The sequence below is a fragment of the Octopus sinensis genome, linkage group LG16 (assembly GCF_006345805.1).
Source record: "Octopus sinensis linkage group LG16, ASM634580v1, whole genome shotgun sequence".
NCBI classification, from domain to species: domain Eukaryota; kingdom Metazoa; phylum Mollusca; class Cephalopoda; order Octopoda; family Octopodidae; genus Octopus; species Octopus sinensis.
Window position 1 is genome coordinate 14,076,651 of NC_043012.1, and position 20,950 is coordinate 14,097,600.

Sequence of the window (20,950 nt, forward strand, 5' to 3'; positions counted from 1 at the left end):
TGATATAGAATCTCTATAACATTATTGTGGGTTCACCGGACAAACTGTAAACGACATCCAGAAATTTAATTGCAGAGTATGATAAATGTGGTCACTTATATCCCAAAAATCATCTCACATGTGCAGTGAGAAAAGCTGTGAAATTTTCCCTTTTTTTTTCCGAAGCAGTTTCAAGAGCTACAACATAAACCGTAAACTTCATGATTTTAAAATTTCTTGACTCTGAAGCCTTCGAATTTTTCGAGATACTTTGAAGATTCTTGAGATTTGTGGGATGTTCTAGAAACGTTTTCTTCGAGGTTTTTTAGTTTATGAAGTTTATTAAGCTTTAAATCATTTTTCTAAAGTAATTATTTCTTTAAGCGTTTTTTTTTTTTTGAGAATTCTTCAAAAAGATTTCTACAAATTTTTTCATGTTTTTTATCCAGTTCTTCATTGTTTTTAATTTCTCTTAACTTATTCAGTTACAGTATTCCCTCTTCCTCATTTTACCTTCTTCACCCCTCCTGCTAACAGCGTTGCCCAGTTACGTTTCTATACTATAAACCATAAGATCACCCTTGAGAATGAAAGAAAAATCAGCAGAGTTTTTTCGAAATCATTCAATGGAATTGCATTCAGTAAAATAAATAGAAGCCAAGTGCTTGAGATAATAGAGCCGACTTTATATCTCCTCATGCCAAAATACCTAATTGGCACTATGCCGAAAAACAATCAATATTTTTAGATTTAGATTGAAATAGTAACACCTACTCTATAATTTAATTCTAAAATTTGTTAATGTTGCCAGCAGTAGTAGTATTGATGTAAAAATCAGTTTTTTTGTTGGTGTTGTGGTTCTACTTGTTCTTGTTTTTGCTATTGCTTAACATAGAATGGTCCTTAAAAGACAGACATATGATCAAATCCGTTTATCCCTTGATTATCCTGGTTTTTTGTCCAGATACAGTGTATCATTATCTAATGGGTTATTCATTTCTAAGCCAGTGGGACGTGATTTGAGAAACATATGATTGCTAATAAGATCAATAGTAATCTTAATACACCTGGGCGCCTATGAAACTTGGACAGTGATAACAGAAATCGAAAGAAAAATCCAGGCTACAGTGATGAATTGTTCCAGAAGGATTTGGGGAATATCATAGAGATCGTGTCACAAATGAGGAAATGGAAAAATGAATAAGGCAGGCAATACGGCCCTAGGAGGATCTTCTTACCACAGTAAAGAAATGCTCAGGTACTTTGGCTATGTCACCCGCTCATCAGGGTTGGCCAAAACAGTCCTTCAGAGAACAGCCAAAGGTGGCAGACGTAGAGGCAGAAGAAAGAGACGGGATCTGGTTGCAAGGTTATCAGTGGTATCCCGACGGCCAGCCACACTACGGGACATGTAATGGAATAATGGATTCTATTTTTACCGAGCCATACAACTAATTGGGAACTCTATCATTGACCCATGTGATAAGATGTTACGAATGATGTCAGCCTCTGGTGTATATAAAAATCTACCAAACGCTATATACATCTCTATGGGCATTACTGACTATGTACCAGTTCAATCACTCCTTCATCATCGCTTCCTCTGAAGTGCAACAAGGATTTTAATACTGAAATCATTCACTCTAGAGATGATGAAACAGCAACAGAAAGGGGGAGAAGGGAGGCAAGACAGAAGACTTAAGAAAGAAAACAGACAGGATGATATGGAGGAAATCAATATTGATTTCATCGTATACTTATATTAACTGACAATTTTTGAATTCAGAGAGACTGCTGCTGAGTTTGCTACTGTGTTAAATAATGAGAAAGAAAGGGAGGAAAATTGTAAGAAATGGTAAAAAATAAACAAAAGAAACAGGCGTTGATAATAAGGATTTACTATAATAAAAAGAAACAGGCTTGGTGACCAAGCAACAATATATATTAAACAAGAAAGCAATTTTGTCAGAATTAGGGTACTTAAAATTACTTTGCCATAAATAGTATATGATGTAAAATTAAAACACTAACGCATACATATTTCCACATAAATATATACATACATACATACATACATACATACATAAATTCATACAATTATATCTCTCTAGTATCATTTATCATTTATATTTTACAATACTCTGTAATAACAGACGACATTAAAACAAGACAGCCGATAACAGATCCGTGACTGAGTTTTTAGTTATAAACAGATATTTGTATGTATTGATTTATGTCTATTTTAAAACACGAATTATTTTTAATAATCCATACACAGCATAAATTTCGCGAGCAGCTTTAGCGGCCTTAGAATTTTGATTAAAAGCAAAAACGAAGGAAGTGTCGAAAATGCTCGTTTTTCTTAACTTGACACTCCATTTTAATGATCTGAAAATAAACAAAAATTAACTAAAATTAACTAGAAAAAAAAAGCAAGTAGATTTCAAAATGATTCAAAAATAGAATTCTCGAAAAAAATAGATTCCAAAATTTCAAAACGCAATAAATTCCAAAATTTATAAAAACGGCGGGAACTTAGTTGCCAACCCAATATATACTAGCAAATGCCCCCGTCGTCCATTGGACGGTTTCTATAGGTGAAGAGGGTTACGTTGGACGATGTTTGATGATTGTATAGAGTTGTTACTTTTGGTTAGGGCATTAAAGATTCATGAGACGCTAAAACTGTTGACTGTTTCTTCTAAATAAGAAAATTTGATTGATAGTGTATCTTAACACAGTGAACCTTTTCAAAATTGTAATGAAGCCAATAAAATGAAGGAAGTCTCTTCAGCCCCCCCCCCCTACAACTTTCAGTAGAATCGGACATCATAATTAACCTTAAACTTTTTCTACTCAAACACTTTCACATTGGGATAAGCACAATGTACTCTTCCATAGCACATACCTCATGTTGACACTTATACATCAGACTGGATGCTGTTTTATCTCCAAAGTGAATATTGCAAGTAATATTTAAGCAATAAACAGTTCTTTGGCTTTTGCATTTGATGACTGTTGATTTACGTATTTTATTTCTATTTTCAGTGGCCCCTTGTTAAGAACTACGGGATAAATAACATCAGTTTCGAATAAAAATATGAATGGAAATTTTAATCACAGACACACAAACATACACACACACACACACACACACACACACACACACACACATAAGTATATACATACATATATACGACGGGCTTCTTTCAGTTTCCGTCTACCAAATCCCCTCACAAGGATTTGATAGGCTCGAGACGATAGTAGAAGACACTTGCCCAAGGTGCCACGCAGTGGGAATGAACCCGGAACTATGTGGGTTGTAAGAAAGCTACTTACCACACTGCCACTCCTGCGCCTATATATATATATATAACACCTTGAGCTTCCGCTTACTTTTCACACCATGCTACTCAAAAACAATCAAGTATAGAATCTATACTTTTATCAAAAACTGGAGAAGCAATAAAGAAGAGAATCGATAACAGAGGAAGGTAAATAAGTGCGCCAACAAGAAAAGAGAAAAAAGGAAAATTACATGAAATAAATTAAAATTTCTACAGGAAAGGGGAAAATGATTTACAAAGTATGCAGATAAATTTGCTCGTAAACACTTGTTTCAAACATAATGGTACCAATCATTATTTGCACTTACCTATATACACGTTATGATATCAGCGAAAACAAAAATTACTTATGGTTTAAGTTAAAGTTTTGATGATTAGAAACCAAATCGCGATCTCTTCATGTGACAAGAAGTGTGAGGCTTTTCCAGGAAAAAAATTGATTTCTTTCGAAAGGTAAAGAAAAGCAATTTCTTCATCTCTAAACTGCAAAATGCAAGCAACACACACACACACACATCTGTATATATATAGGCACATACACATATATACATTCAAGCATATTCACACAGAATTACATATACGTGTATGCATGCACGTGTGTCTGTACTTTAAATTCTAGAGTCTGTTTCTTTTCTGTAGAAATCTTCGTATATCAATTGCAGCCATCGTTCTCAGGATTCATTCCATCTCTTGAATTTTTAGAAAGATGATCCTCTTGTTTCAATCATTGTTTCCTTCTTCAGTTACAGCCCACAATTTGTGTTTGGTATGACTGAAAACAGAAACGGTATAAACGGCAACATGGAGAACAAAGAGTATTCTTTTCATAATCTCTCGGAATTCTTGCAGTTTCGGCTTTCAATGTAATACGTCTTTTCCTTCGCAAACGCCAACGACTGTGCAGACGATACGACTTTTAGGGATTGATCCATGAAATACAAACAAAAATAAATAACATGGTGATGTTGGGATATAGTAGGTCAAAGGTGGAGTGAACGCGCTAGGGATCCAGACAAAACATATAACAAACAAAATAGTCAAGCCTTAATGAGAAGGACAAAATGAAAATGGAAGTAAAACATATCTCTTTAGATTTCTACAGGAGAAATTTGAATAGACATGACTAAGTGCTTAAGAAATAAGAAGTTCGTTTTGAAACCACGTAGATTTCGATTCAATATCACTGTGCGGCACCTTGGGCAAGTATCCTCTTTTACATCTCCAGGCCAAGTAGTACCTTTTGTGAGACTTTGATAAAGGAAATTGTGTGGAAACTCGTTGTATGTATGCTCGTGCGAGTTTGTGTGTGCTTGTGTGTGCGTGTGTATGCATGGGCGTTTGTCAACCACCACGGTCTGACATAAAAAGTAGGCTGTTTTAGCGGTTTGCCAAAGTGAACAGTCGAATAAGGCCCGGACTGAAGTACTGGGGTCGATTTGTCTGTTTAAACTCTTCTAGGCGATGTCTAGTTTTAGGAGGTTCTGCAGCATACAATTTATTTAGAATAATGAGCGAAAAGGAGTAATCTTTACAGGTCGGATGAATAAGAACGTGTATGTTTGAGTAATGAGAAACAACGATATTGAATATGTTTTTCTTTTACTCTAATATTAAGATGTGATGTACATAGAATAATCAAACGGAAAAAGAAAGAAAAATTAAATGCATTTTACTTCTCTACAGCATATTTCTACTAAAATCATGTAATGGAGGCGAACACTTTTCTTCATGTGATCGGCTTGAAAAATTAAGTCACTAGGATATTATCATACATTTCTTAACATGAAACCAATGGTAGCCTTAATTCACAAATAAAGAAATTATATCCACCAATGCGGTGTTAAGCACTCATTTTCATCGTTCTGCATTTACGTGTATATATATTTATATACGATGGATGGGTGGATGGATGGATGGATGGATGGATGGATGGATGAATGGGTGGATGGATGGATGGATGGGTGGATGGATGGGAGGATGGATGGGTGGATGGGAGGATGGATGGGTGGATAGATAGATAGATAGATAGATAGATAGATAGATAGATAGATAGATAGATAGATAGATAGATAGATAGATAGATAGATAGATAGATAGATATCACCGTTTTCATCATTATTTAAAGTCCTCTCTCCATACTTGCATGAGTTAGACGGTTTGACTGGAGCTGATAAGCCGGAGAGCTGCACCAGCTTCCAGTTTGATATAGCGTGGTTTCTACGGCTGGATATTCTTCCTAAGGCCAACAACACCAGGAGTGTAATGGGTGATTTTGTCACCGGCACGGGTGCCATTTAATTGATCCCGGCAACGACCACGGCTATGATTCATGGGTGCTATTTGCATGGCACCGTTAACGACCTCGACGATTCATGACTGCCTTTTACATGGTACCGGCAACGACCACGTGCACGATTCACGGGACCCCTTTACATGGCTCCATCAACGAAACGACCAGAACTACGATTCACAGATGCTATTTACCTGGCACCATGAACGACAACGGCTACGACTACGATTCACTGGTGCCATTTACGAGGCACCAGTTAACGGCCCAACTCCGATTTTACAGGTGTCATTTACATAGCACCGGCAATAGGCACGAATACGATTCACGGGTGCCAATTACACGACACCGGCAAGGCCACAACTACGATTTCACTTAGCCTGGCGAGTCTTCTCACGCACAGTATATCGCCAGAGGTCTCGGTCACTTGCCATCACCTCCGTAGGGCCTAATATTCGAATATTTTGCTTCACCATTTCGTTCCATGTCTTCTGGATCTACCTATTCCACAGGTTCTCTCCAGAGTTAGAGATCGGCAGTTCTTTCACAGCTGTCCTCGTCCGTACGCATCACATGACCATACCATCGCAGTCATCTCTCTTGCCCACTACATCTGCCTGATGCCTTTTGTGCGTTTTTCAATAACGTGTAGTTTATTCTAATTAATATTCATGCGATACTCAATATATAGACACAATTATTACAGGAGCAATGCAACCCACTTCGGAAAGAAGGCATTTTTAAATGTTGGTCTAAGTAATATCCACACACTGAGATAAAAGTAACAACTAAGAAAAAGCCAATAACAGCTCCTATCTTGGTATTTGAAAGTGCCTGCAGAGAGTTAACCGTATCGCTGTTAAATACAGAAAATATCAAATGGAAGCCTAGAGTCCTCCTAAACAATAATTGCAAACGATGTGAACAAATAGCAAATACGCCATAGTATTTGAGTGCGAGTATGCACATACCAACTGAGTCCTTTTATGTAATTCACGTCCAATCAGCGTAACAGAAGTAGTTCAAACAAAATTTCCCGGTCAATGAATTGAAATGCTGCAAACAAAATAAATTTATTTTACACTTAAATAATTTAAACAAGTAAGAGATTTCAATACACGAAAACCCATTTACATATGATGTCCAGTCAGTTTGACGTCCTAATGGCGTTACTATTTCCTTATCGCTGCATCACAAAATATAACACAAAACATCTATCGCTTGAGGAAATGAGTTAAAACTTTCAAAGACCAAATATAGAAAAACAGAAACTTGTTAAGAAATCAATTACGTTGAAAATTCAGTGATTCTTTTACTGAACTGTGAACAATCTTTCTGAAAGAATATATAAATACCAACTTACAATCATATCTACATACACAAATCATACATATATACATAAGTACACAATGCACCAATACACACAGATATCTAAGTGTGCATTTATAAGTGTGTGTGTTAGTGAGTCTGTCTACAGGGAGAGACAGACAGATGTATGGGCAACATATATATATATATATACGTATATAAAGCCGGATTTTTGGAGACCTTCCATCCTATATATATATATATATATATATTATATATATATATATATATATTATATATATATACATATATATGTATATTCATATATATATATATATATGTATATATATATATATATTATATATATATATACATATATACATATATATATATACATATATATACATGTGTATACATACATACATATATATATATATATATATATTAATATATACATATATACATTTATATATTTGTATACATATGTATGTATGTATATATATATATATATATATATATATATATATTATATATATATATATATATATATAATATATATATATAAATTGGGACAACAAAGGAATAAACAAATATGTTATAGACTTCATTAGCTTACAGTTGTTTCAGCTAGAAGTAGCATTTCTATCATAGTTAAGATCTTGAATATCACGTACGCGAAGTTCCCGGAGTAGATATGCTTCATAAAAAACAACTTATTTGCCTAAGTTTTAACATCATCTCCTACAAAATAATGTACCTTGCGCTGCCGGTATCCGTGTTCTTGTCACTTTGGAATCTGGCTGGAAGTCGTTTTCTGTAGGTAAGTCTTGTGCAATTCTCTCTGGATCTCGACATTGGTGTTAAAACAGTGACTTTGAGCTGCCATTTCATCTTAGGGAAGTGACGTAAGTCCGCAGATGCTAAATCTACCGAATGGAGCAGAGGCGGAAGCGATACGGTGTTGTGTCTGGCGAGAAACTCACGCGTGAGGAGAGCACGGTGACAGTGTCGTTCCACACAGATCCGTTTGCTTTCACCGAATGTCTTCCCTAAAATTCTTCAAAATGTCGTAGTAAGATTCTCGATTGATGGTCTATCCCTGGCGAACGAATTCTTGATGCACAATATCGCGGATGTCGAAGGAAAAAAATGAGCATGCTCTTAAATGAGCTGCGGCTCTGTCATGCCTTTTTCGGTCGTGGAGACTTCCATTGTAGCGATAGGTAATTCGTCATTGGATCATACGCGTAGACTCAACTCTCATCACTGGTGATGATCCTCAACATGGAGGATGGGTCATCAGCTGTACGCTGACGGAGATCTTCACAGACTTCGTCGCGCTTTTCTTTTTGCCGTATGTTCAATTGAGACGTCAAAATTTCCTGCACGAACCTATATAATAGTCCATCAACATCAGCAATGTCGTTGATTGTCCCCCGACGATCCTCAGACACAAGTGGATGCATTTGCTCTACTTTTCCGGAGATGTCGCTCATGGTATAACTTCCAGATTGCTCAACTTCTTCCAGGGACATACTTCTACTTTCGAAGTGCCCGTATTACTCGGAACATTGTGTACGATCCATGGGTCCGTCGCCGTAAACTTGCCAAAACATGCTCAATGTATCTGTAGCAGATTTCTCAAGTTTAAACGTAAATTTTCACATCGAGTTTTTTTGCAATTCCCTGTCCATGAAAAAATCGCAGACTACAGCATACACGTGATCACAAAAACTCAAATCTCACAATTAGCGAAGTAAACCCAGTGATGTCACCCGGCACATTACCTCATAAAGGCCACTGCTATCTCTCATTATGCACTCAACTGTATAATACCATCTTCCCGCTACGAACTAAACCAGGAACATTTTGATACCACCTTTGTATCTTGGACTTAGCAATGTCTAAGAAAAATATCATTACACACACTCATACACACACATGATGAAAAATATATGTGTGTGTGTGCTTTGCAATGAATATTATATATATATATATATATATATATATATATATAATCAGTGGAGATGGGAATGCTTTTTAGTATTCCGTTATTCCATTCCAAATCTCATGGTATCATCATCTTACTATAGAGTATTTTTTTAATATTATTGTTGTTACTATTTGTTGGTGTGCGCGATCGCTTGCGTGCATCTATCTCTGCTACCGATCCTACTACCGTCGATAAATGCAATAATGAAAATGGGAAAATAAACATGAATAACATGTGGCTGTCGTTACCTGAAATAACCGAAATTGAGGAAGAATAAATAAAATCATGAGCAGAAAATTGTACATTTTACAAGAATCTATATTTTCGTTATCAGTCGCATTATAATATTCGTCACTTATAACTCATGCATCGCTTTGATCTGAACTTTTCCTTTCGTCTCTTAATATATGCACATATTTTCCTGTTTTATGGACTTTTGTTTCTAAAATAACATCATCATCATCACCATCATCATCATCATCATCATCATTGCTCCTACCATCATTATCATTATCTTCATCATCATCAACGCCAGAACCAACAACAACATCAAGAACAAGAGCAAGAACAAGAAAGAAAAATACACCATAAATGGTATATGTCATTCTGTCATTGGTAGATAGATTAAAATTGTACGTTGGCTTACAAAGAAGGAAAGAGAAGCAGGAGATTGCCAAATACCATCGTATGTTGGAAATGATGATGATGATGATGATGATGACGATGATGATGATGATGATGATGATGATGATGATGATGATGATGATGATGATGATGATGATGATGAAAAGAATGATAAAGCGGACGAGGAAGGAGATGCGGAAGAAGCTAGGAAACATACAATTACTGTTTGAATGTTTACAGCTGCTTCTGACTTGATATTTAAGCAATTTTGGTAACTTCTGATTCCTGTAGACAACAGGTTTTAACTTTTCTTTCTTCTCTTACAGTCATGAGAACAATTGTTTCTTGCCGAGTCGGTGGTAATGAATTCAAATCTGATGACGAGATTTCCGTACAACATCTAGAATTTACATAACGACAGATCCTCTTGATGTCTGCTCTTCCCCAAACATTATTGTTCTGTTGTGTCGAGCACATAGTGTTATGTTTTCTGCACCGAGTCTTATGTTAGTTTATGCTTACTTATTATGAATTGAATTGTACATCCGTCATGTTTTTAGCTTGAAAGAAACAGCTGGATTTTCACTGACAGATTTACCAACGCTACATATAACCATTCTTTTCAGTCGCGTAAGCAAGAATTTGTTACTAGCGAAAGACAAATTTCTGCTGTCAAATTGAACTTTATTGAATACCGTTTTGTCACTTTTGAGATGATGTGTTCTTTTTCTGAAAGAACCAGTATATTAATCCATTGCATTTCGACTGGAGTTCTCTATTTACTTTCCATTACAGACATCTGTCGGTAAAATAATGGTGCATCATCTTCACTTAAAGCTTCACAATTGGCAGAACAGTGGAGAAGAGGATTTGTAAAACCATTTTAAGTGATGTCCTCTAAAAACCCAGTCTTTTAAGATAACAGTATGTTACACGCCATTTCCCGATAGTATTCAGGTCTGTATATTTCTCAGATAAAATTTCAACAAATTTAACCAAGATCTTAGTATGGAACTATGGCTTCAGTAAATCTCCAAGTAGTATTCTCCAGTATTTCATTGAACTTATCCTTTAAATATTTAAAACCATTTCCTTAAAGATCTATACTTTTCAATATATTTTCCATGAGGTCAAGTTTAATGTGATGTTGAGGAAAAATATTTTTTCAGGTTATCAACTATTGCCGGAGTTTGTGCCCCAACGACATATTCAGTTCTCGACAAAAAGCAAACATGCATTATGTAGTGGCTTTCATTCCGTCTGGTACAACAATTACATACACTAGTACCACAAACATGTGCACAGAAATTTGTAGCTCTTTTGTAACCGCGTACACTTCTTTAGCCCAAATGTAAACAAAAATGATAAAGAGGCAGACACATTTGAAATGTGGTCCATGTATTTGATGGACCTATCCACTCATAAAACTCAAAAAAGCTGCTTTACGATTTACTGACCTTTATTTTTTTATGATTATTTTTTTTTTTTGGTATCATAGTCTTCTATCATTGCATTGACTTCATTCGAAATTCTTGCTTTTTGCCTCCACCAGAAATGATAAATATTGCATATTGCCATGTCAAGAAAAGAAACTGTAGTGTTTAACTGAAAAGCATTCTGATCTTAAAGCCGGGGACCAATTCTGCCTTCCCTAAATGGCGCCAGAAGTGATTTAACTACTTTTCACTTAGCAGATATGAGAAACAGACTGTATTTCGAACACGTGGTTGATTTTCTGTTTTAATATCCTTGGCTGAGTTTGTCATCACTGTTGGTGGGATTTAGCGATAGGTTTATTCTATTCTGGGAAGCAGTACAGGTTTTAAGGCTGATTTATTTTCTCTTGTAAACCTAATTATGTTTGTCTTGCAAAAACAGAAGTCTTCATACTGGTTTGCGGAAAACAAAATATCATGGGGAGAGCGAATGATAGAGCTATTACTTTTGCCGTTCAGTCAAGCTGTTAGAATTGCACATTCGCAGTGTCTAATTCCCATATTTGTCTCCTGTATTGCAAGTAAAACTCGTGCTCATATACACGACTCATCCCTGATAATGTTGTTTTATTTTGAAGTTTCATTGATGAATATTATCCACAGATATAGCGTGCGTTGCCTAGGAATCCACACAAGCAAATCTATTCGAAGTAATTCTAAATTTACACACAAGATCATAGAAAGTAATTAAGATACGTTGCGTGATTTCCTTTTCCCATGCAACAAACTCACCGCTAGAAACATCATACGTAAATTGCAAAACTACCGAGGTTTCTATCTCTGTCAATTTCCCTTTCCATTGATTAAAACCTCTACCAACAAGCTAGGTTCTATCCTCGACAAACAGGTTTTTATCTACACTCATATATCCCGATCTTTCAAAATTTGCAACAATCTACCTTTGTGATCCTGCCAACGTTTAACCTCACCTGCAAAATATCACCTGCAAAACTTCGATGTTGAGGATGACAGTAATTACCAAAAGCTTTCTCTGAAAGTTTTCTCTCTCTCTTGCTCTCTCTCCCTACCTCTCTCTCTCTCTCTCTCTCTCTCTCTCTCTCTCTCTCTCTCTCTCTCTCTCTCTCTCTCTCTCTCTTTCGGTTTTCATAAAGCCGGATTTTTGGAGACCTTCCATCCTATACGCCGCATGGTCCTCCTTCACGAGCAATTTCATGGAACCAATGTTGATACAATCAAATTTTCAGAAGCATTCATAATACCTTGCTGGACAGAAAGAGCCCAATTATGGACACTTATGTCAGGAGACAGTTTTGATTATAATATAATCCCACACAAGCAACAACAGACTTTACATTCTCTTCTTTGTTTTCAAAGCATAACCCAGAGACATCAAACTGCCTAGGCATCTCAATAATAGGATTAATTTGACATTTTATAAATAATTATTTTGCATTACATTACCTGACATAAGTTCCACCACGCTGTTCATAAATCCATTATTCCATCTGCCAATTACATTTACCATATGATATTTAAACAATGAGTGCCAAAGTAAATTTACAGCAAACATTATTGGCCGACAGTTGAGTCCTCGAAACAGTACTTTTATAAATGACTAGAATTTGCATGATTCCCCGATAGATATTAAAGCAACATGATTCAATTATGATACTGTTTACCTGTATGTGTCTGAATGTAAGTGTCTGTGGATGTGTGTACATATAACTGTATAGAAATCCCCCCACTTGTACCCTTATCTCTATATCTCTCTCTTCCACATACACACGTTCATCTATAAATACTTACACATATATACATATGTATACATTTATATGTATTTTCATATATATATATATATATATATATATATAGCTTTATTCTTATTTTTATAAGAATGCCATATTAGTATGGCGATAACTATTATATATATACATCTATGTATATCTATATCTATCTATATATATATATAGTATAGATGATGCGTATATAAAATTCTGCATAGGTTTAAATACAATAATATTCGATAAAGAACGGTGCTTTCAATTCTATTCTATACGTTGCTGCAAGGTATGTTATCTACGATAATCTGATATTTATTTTATCATTGTAGCGTAAACAAAACAAATTTCATTATTATTATTATTTGAAAATAACAAAGTTTTACTTTCCGCCAAAAAATACAACCCGAATCTGAAAATAGGGGTTTCATTCTCATCTCCATATATCATATGTTCATGTTGTGGCTGTGTATGTGTGCGTGCGTGTGTGTGTGTGGTGTGTGTGTGTGTGTGTATGCACGTGTAGGCGTGTATGTATGTGTGTGCGCGCGTAACACTGTCTAATTGGTTCCTGCCTACACTTTCAGTTACTAATATGCTTACATTTATGTGGGTGTTTGTATATATATATATAATCGATATAACACTCCGAACAACATCTGTAATTAAGTATATATATATATACATACATACATATATACATACATACATATATATATAATTAATCAATATAGGGTGGCAAAAAAAAAATTTTGTAGAATTCTTTTGCCACCAGCGGCCTAGTGGGAAAAAATTAAATAGTCATAGACCATTTTTAAGTTCAACATCACAATCAAGGAACGGCCATAATAGGCCATTCACCCACTAGAAATAACAGCCAAAAGCTTCAACCGCAAAATAACATCAATTCCGTAAACCAGGAGAAAATTAAAAAAACATTTATCCTGATTGTGATGTACATATATATATATATATATATATATATATATATGAATATCAAAATATGTTATATGTTCAGAGCATTTTCTTTCTCTGTCGCTTTCAGTTCAAATACCATTGGAATTCATCATCTGTTGAAGTAGGATTTTATTTCCCTTTCATTCGAATTTAGTTTATCTGCAGCTTTCTATTGACAGCGAGCTAACAACTGTTTTGTAAACGAACAAATTTAATCAGCTAGAATTTTAATATACTACTCGCTTACAAATATATTTACATAGCAAATCTAATTTTTATTCCTGTTTGAAATATTATGTATATTGATCGAATAGAAGCACGTTCTTTATTACTTTTTTTTCAAACATTATTGTGTTTGTATGCGCGTGTGTGTGTCTGCGAGCGCGTGCGTGCTCGTGCGCGTGTGTGAATCCCTATCTAACTGACTGCTACCTACAGTCAGTTTATATTCGCGTACATACGAACGTCTAGGATACATGTCTGTGTTTGTTATTTTGAACATGGTCTTATTAAGAAAACCTGTGACTCTTATGGACACTATTCTTTCTATGAGGACATTGATTTTGTCATTCTTTAACCCTCGACAGACGTCGATTTAAAAGGAAAGGCATTGTTATAATAATATGTATCTTTTGTTCCAAGTCACATAACCCCAAAATTTCTTTTCCTACGACCGTATTCCAAAGAACCATAATACTTTGTGGTACCTTGCACATTTGTGGCCACATACAGGTTGGCCACAAATTATCCTTACAATTTAAGTAATTCAGAAAAAATGAATTAAAAATAAAAATAACCCAGCAGAGGTTATTAGAAAATAGACTCAAATAAATTTATATTACAAATATCAAAAGACTTCCACGCGGGCTCCAATGGTTCTAAGCTAATCATCTAGGTGATCTCAACTTTTGTAGACAAGAGTTAAGTTGTAAAGCTAATTTTTGAACAACCTGGATGATATATCCTCCATATTTCCATATTTTCCTGTGTACACATCAACTTATTTCGTCTACGTTGTTTAATAACACCTACCGCACACAGGAAGTTTATATAATGACTGCGATCGATTCCTTTATCCAATTCAAGTACAAAATTTCTTTGCTCTAAATATATACGTTATTGTGCTTACTGAAATGCAGTATGCACAATATTGTATATTATGTGAATTACTGTGCAGTAATACTGTGTGAGTGGAATATGGATTTTTTTTTCACTTAAGATCTGAACAATTCATTCGTTCTGCTCCTAACTACCATAATGTATTTTAACCACAAGAAAAAAAATTAATGTTCTCCGCTGGCACTAAACTTATTGCTTATCGTTATTAATGTTTGGTGTTGTGCATAGTATCGTTGTATAACTTTATAACTTTATGAAATTCTTATTGTTCTAGACCAGTTTTCATTCAACAACAACTAAGTTTCTCTTTTCCATAAAACAGCAGACATTTGTATGAGAGTTTGTTCTGGCAGAGGAAGAAAACGGTTGAAATGTGAGAGCAACTGTTGTATTACACATAACATTGTTCGTGTGCATCAGATTACAGTCTTTGAGATGATATTTAAGCTATTATTGTTTCTGATATTTCTTGTATATCCTTGCTTTTATTTTTTCTATTTTGAGTGGGATGATCAGTGCCCTTAGACTGGTCGTGTATAGCGGTTTTTGTTGTTTGTTCCTTCTCGAGCCATGTCTGGCTCATAAGGGCCGCTTTCCCGTTTCCTTGGTGTATAGGTTCCCCACCTGGACGGGAGGCCGGTCCATCGTATGTGAGCTGCAAGATGCAGGAGGAAAGAGTGATAGAAAGTTGTGGCGAAAGAGTCAGCAGAAGTTCTGCCATTCCCTTCTGCCGGAGTCGCGTGGAGCTTAGGTGTTTCGCTCATAAACACACACATCGTTCGGTCTGAAATTCGAACCCGCGGTCCCTCGACCGCGAGTCCGCTGCTCTAACCACTAGGCCATGTGCCTCCACGTGTACTGGGGTTCTGTGTGTTATAGATACGTTTGGGTGTTTGAGAGTGGTTTTACACGCAAGTTGAACACACTTTTGAGGCCAGAAGCTGCTGTAGCTGCGAATGCTGTCACTTTTATAGCCAGTCTTTATTTATTTTCTATTTTGATTTAGCTTTCTATGTAGTCAGTGGATTTCTTCTGTTTTGTGTTTAGTTTCAAATAATGTGTTGGGCAAACAACGGAAAAGACAAGTGTATGATGTTTTGTTTGTATACTAGTAATTTTGTTTTACTGAAGAACTGAACAATTCATCCATTCTGCTTCTAACTGCCATAAATTATTTTAACCACAGGCGAGAAAATATGTTTTCTGAATTAAATCAGAATACAAAATTTATTTGTGTTGACAAAAATGTTGTGCACTCTTTCGTTACCTTTCTATGCCAGTGCTCAATTTTACTCCTAACTTTTAAATAATATTCAGTGACGTTGAGTTTGATGATCGGAGTTAATATTTCAAGTTCTTTATAAAGAAGTGAGATAATGAGTTTAGTAGATTTTAAACTAATCACAATTCCAGAGTTTGATGTAGCACTGGAGGCTGTGACTGTGATATGAACTACAAATGAAGCTGCATTTACGCATCAGGTGCCTTTCCAAGTTGCATTGTGAAGAAAAACCCGATACCTGCGATACACCATTTAGAATATTGCACGTTTTTATTACTGCCCTATACATAAGCTTAGTAACTTGAAAGGTTATTATCTTGATAAATGTTTGTGTTTTCGCTGAAGAAACTGCTGAGTATTTACGTTTAAGTGTTTCTCATGAGTGCGAAGAAGAGCATTGTTATTTTTGAAGGTAGAATGATAGGTGCAAGAACCTTTTGCTATAGAAGTTATTAATCATTTTCAAGCGTAGAGATGCGGCTGAACTATGTTGATAGGACGTATGGCTTGAGTTTAAAGAAGATTGCCTGGAATGACGTTGCACAGAATAAGCCGATTTTTATAATTGATGGAATAATCAATAGTTGTTACTCATACTGTTTTCGTTCTTTCATTGTTCTTTCAATATTTTTAGAATTCTCTTCAGTCTCAAGACCATTAATGTTTGTCACTGCTCGTATGAGTAGTTAAAGCGGCTGACGTATGCAAAATTACGTGAGCATGTATATGTTTTTCATAGTTATCTATCGGTAGGTCTGTTCATAAGGCCTTTTCATTGCCTGATGTTTTCCTAGTACATTTCTAGTGTCTCAAGGAAGAAAGGTTTTTTTTCGCCCATTTCAAGCCTAGCCAGGCTCATGGGCCCGGTTTCCCGGTTTCTGTGGCGTATGTGCCCCCCCCCAGCTGGACGGGACGCCAGTCCATCGCAGCGTTACTCAAGAAACAGGGAGAAAGAGAGTGAGAGAATGTTGTGGCGAAAGAATACAACAGGGGTCGCCACCACCCCCTGCCGGAGTGTCGTGAAGCTTTTAGGTGTTTTCGCTCAATAAACATACACAACGCCCGGTCTGGGAATCGAAACCGCGAGTCCGCTGCCCTAACCCCTGGGCCATTGCGCCTCCACGGAAGAAAGGTAGATCGATAGAAATTAAAGAAGAAAGGAAGGCAACTGGTAAGTTGCTATCTTTTGAGCAGTGCTTCATAACTGGTTTTTAGAAAAGTGTTTGATAAAGATATTTATTTTGGATTATTGGTATTGCTACTTCACGTTGTTGTTCATTGACGTCAATGGAATTGGTTGACTTTCAAGCGAGATTCATGTTATTTATTTGTATAGTGTTTTAACGTCTGATTTCATAATTCATGTTAAACACAGTCGTACACACGTTTCCTGCTGTTTCGTTGTCTTTGTCTTTGATATTTCCTTGTTATTTGTCTGATGAGGAACTTTTGTTCTTTCATGTGTATGGTTTTTTTTCCATCTAGTTAGCAGTCCATTTATATAAAGTGTGTTGCATTTGGCGGTTGTCTTCGGATGCTATCATATTTGTTTAGTTTGGTGTATATATTTTCTTGCTGTGTTTTTTTAGATCTGAGTAAACTGTGAATGAACAGATATTTGATCAAAGAGATTCCATGCTGTTCTACCATTTTTCACCCATGGTATATTTTAGGATAATAATATTCAGTTGTCCCAAGGCAATGGGGCGCGATTTGATAATATTCAGTATTTCTAACAGAATAAGCTGTCCTGACCTGCATCATCTTACATGCTCCACTAAAAAATGGTAAAGCTGAGGGTGATTTGGGTGATCTTTCTATCATATCGATCGACTATGTACACGCTCCTGAGCTTGCTTGTATCTTAGCTGGGGAAAGTATAGTTGTTAAATTCTATAAATTTGTATTTCTTGTTTCTTCGTGAAAGACACTTAATAGAATTCTTTATATAGAAATCAAGTTTGTTTGATAATATGTGAATATGTTGAGATAACTATGGTGCTAAAGTCAGAAAAAATAGGACAGTTTTCTTAATTTATTTTGTGTTGGTTTTGAAACGGAAGGGTGCGATATGAGAGAAATTTGATTGTTATCTCTAGCAAGTTCAGCTACCACTTACAAGCGACAACAAGTGTTATATTTTTCTTAATTTGTATAAAATAATATTTATTTGTTGTTGTATCGTTTCTGTTTCGGAATGTCGTTAATTGCATTTATATACGTGACACACGCTTTTGTTACGCTGTAGTCGTAGTATATGAAATCCTGCCATTTCTATGTTTTATTGAGTTTTATTGAGTTTGTAATGTTTGTCCTTAGCATTTCTGTCGTTCGCATTGTTTGTTATGTACAACGATTTTGCCTTCGAATTTATTTTTCTACTTGAGTTTTTGTTTATGGTTAGTTCCAATTTAACCGTTATTAAACAAATCTCTGGTTAAAGGCACTCCTGCATTGACCATCAGGATTTTCTAAAACATAAAACAAGAAAAAGAACATTATTGAACATGTCAATGTTGAAGGCGTTAGAGAGTCCGATCGGATAGAGATTTGACAGCTGTCTTTAGAGTGTTGAGCAACTGTAATATGACTTATCGTTCGTGCGAATTATCGCGAAGAAAGGCCTTATTGCGTACCAGGTTTCTACGATGATAAAGTGTCTTGAGATCATATTGTCAATGTTTTGATTTGTAATCTTACAAATGTTCCCTTTTACAATTATGTTTTAGTCAGTCTTTTATAAGTAGTAACTAAAGTGCGTCCCCAAAATCCATCCCCTCTTCACCGTGGTGGGGACGCTGGCAACGGGTTGTGTCAGAGCTATGCCATCGGGGACTTCGGTTCCTGGTAGGGCCACCCAAGGCAGATTGGTCTGACACTGAGTGGTATTAGGGCCACAACCCGGCAGACGGGTCTCTGGTGAAAATCCTCGGAGTGTCTGTTTCGGCAACCGGCGGCTCCTCGGTCGTTCTGTCCCTGCGTTTGCGGACAATCTGCGGCAAATAGGATTTCTCCACATGCGGGATTGTTGGGGACCGCTTCAGAAATCCACATATTCCCACGAAACTTCTTCCATGAATTCTCAATGGCGAACCTGCCATGGTTCGAGATGCCTCGAGGGTGGTAGAAGAAACCGACTCAACCCGCCCAGAGTGAATGTCGCCACAAGTCCAAGTAAGTAGTAAAGTGCAGTTAAACTTGAATCAGTGGTCTATTTGTTATTGATTAATGTTAGACTTTTATATGTTGATTTCAAATTTTGGCACAAGGCCAGCAATTTGGGGGAAAGGTAAGTCGATTAAATTGACCCCAGTTCTTATTTTATCGTCCTCGAAAGGATGAAAAGCAAAGTCGACACGGGTGGAATTTGAAATCACGGTGTAAAGTGTATTTTGCTCGACGTGGATTCTGCAAGCTCGCCTCGTTTTGATCTTTATATATTGAATAGGCTTTGAAAGTGCTTTGTATTTTGTTGAAAATTAATTTTGTGCTTATTTTTGTTTTCATCAAATATATCCTTAATCTTATGTTAACAGACTAAGCTTTCCATTTTTATTTTCTTGCTTCGATTACTCTAACTTCTTTGCGTGAAGTTCGTAGACGACGTTGAACACCTTCATATTTTTCATTTTGTCAGTGCAATGAAGAGCTGATCAAGAAATACAGAGATAAGGTGAAGAAGGAGGGGTCAAATATAAAACTGACCCCACCAGAGGAGGAAAAAGTGAAAATGAAAAAAAAGGCGGTAGTATTCAGAACATTTTGAAACAAAACAGAATTGAAAACGCGCCACAGAAAGAAATAGAAGAAATTTTGGAAAGACATATAGGAGACAGCATAGCGTTCCTTGCGAGAGTAAAGAAATATGTGTCTGTAGTGGTAACCTTTGTATCAGAGGAGCAGGCGGGAAAATTCTCCGATAGGTTGGTATAAAGAGAAGTACAAAAAAGAAGTACAAGGATAAAAAGATCGATGTTGCATCAAGAGAACAGACTGAAAGATGCTTGGGGCCCATCAGGCCGGAGGTTAAATACCAAGGGCAACAAGTTTGCGTTGGCCCAGGTGAGATTTCATTCAAAGGGAAAATCTAAGCAGCACTCGGTGACAGCCCTGAGATCACAGGAAGTGCTGCTTTTGCTGACTTACCTTGGAAGGCGTGTAGCCAAGGTGTGAGTGGAGGAGGTCCTGCCGGAGGTAAATGTGGTCTGGCTGGTAGCTACAATGACTCTTGGCGTGGAGGAGAGAATTTCAATCCTTCAAACAACTAGCCTACATACGCAGAACTGGCTGGGGCAGGGGCTCGATGTGATAGTTCAGGCTGCCCCAAAAGATTTAGAGATTATGGCTGACACCATTCTGGTAAGGGGAAAAAGACTGAGGATCGTGGTGAAGGGCAGGAGGCCTCGTTGTTTTAAGCGCAGCCAAAAGGTCTACACAAGGGCTAAGTGCACTCCACCCACTGAGAAAGTTAAGGAGACCATAACGAAGGAGAGCGCGCCGTCACCCGCAAAGCGAATAACAAAATGCTATGAAGAGCCGTGTAGGCAGGTTGAAAATGACAAGGAATGGACAGTGGTAGCAAGGAAGAGTAGGAACAAAAGAAGAAAGATCAATTATAGCGATGAATAACCCCATCCCACCCCACCTACTACCTCCTTTCCCCTCTCTATTCCCGCAAACACTTCCCACCCTACCCCTCCAAACATCGACCCCAATGCTAACCCTACAGTAACACAAACCACAAACATGCATCCATGCATCCCGGAGCCAAATTCTCCCCAGTCCCCTCTCTCGTCGTCGTAACGACTGCGTGCTCCTA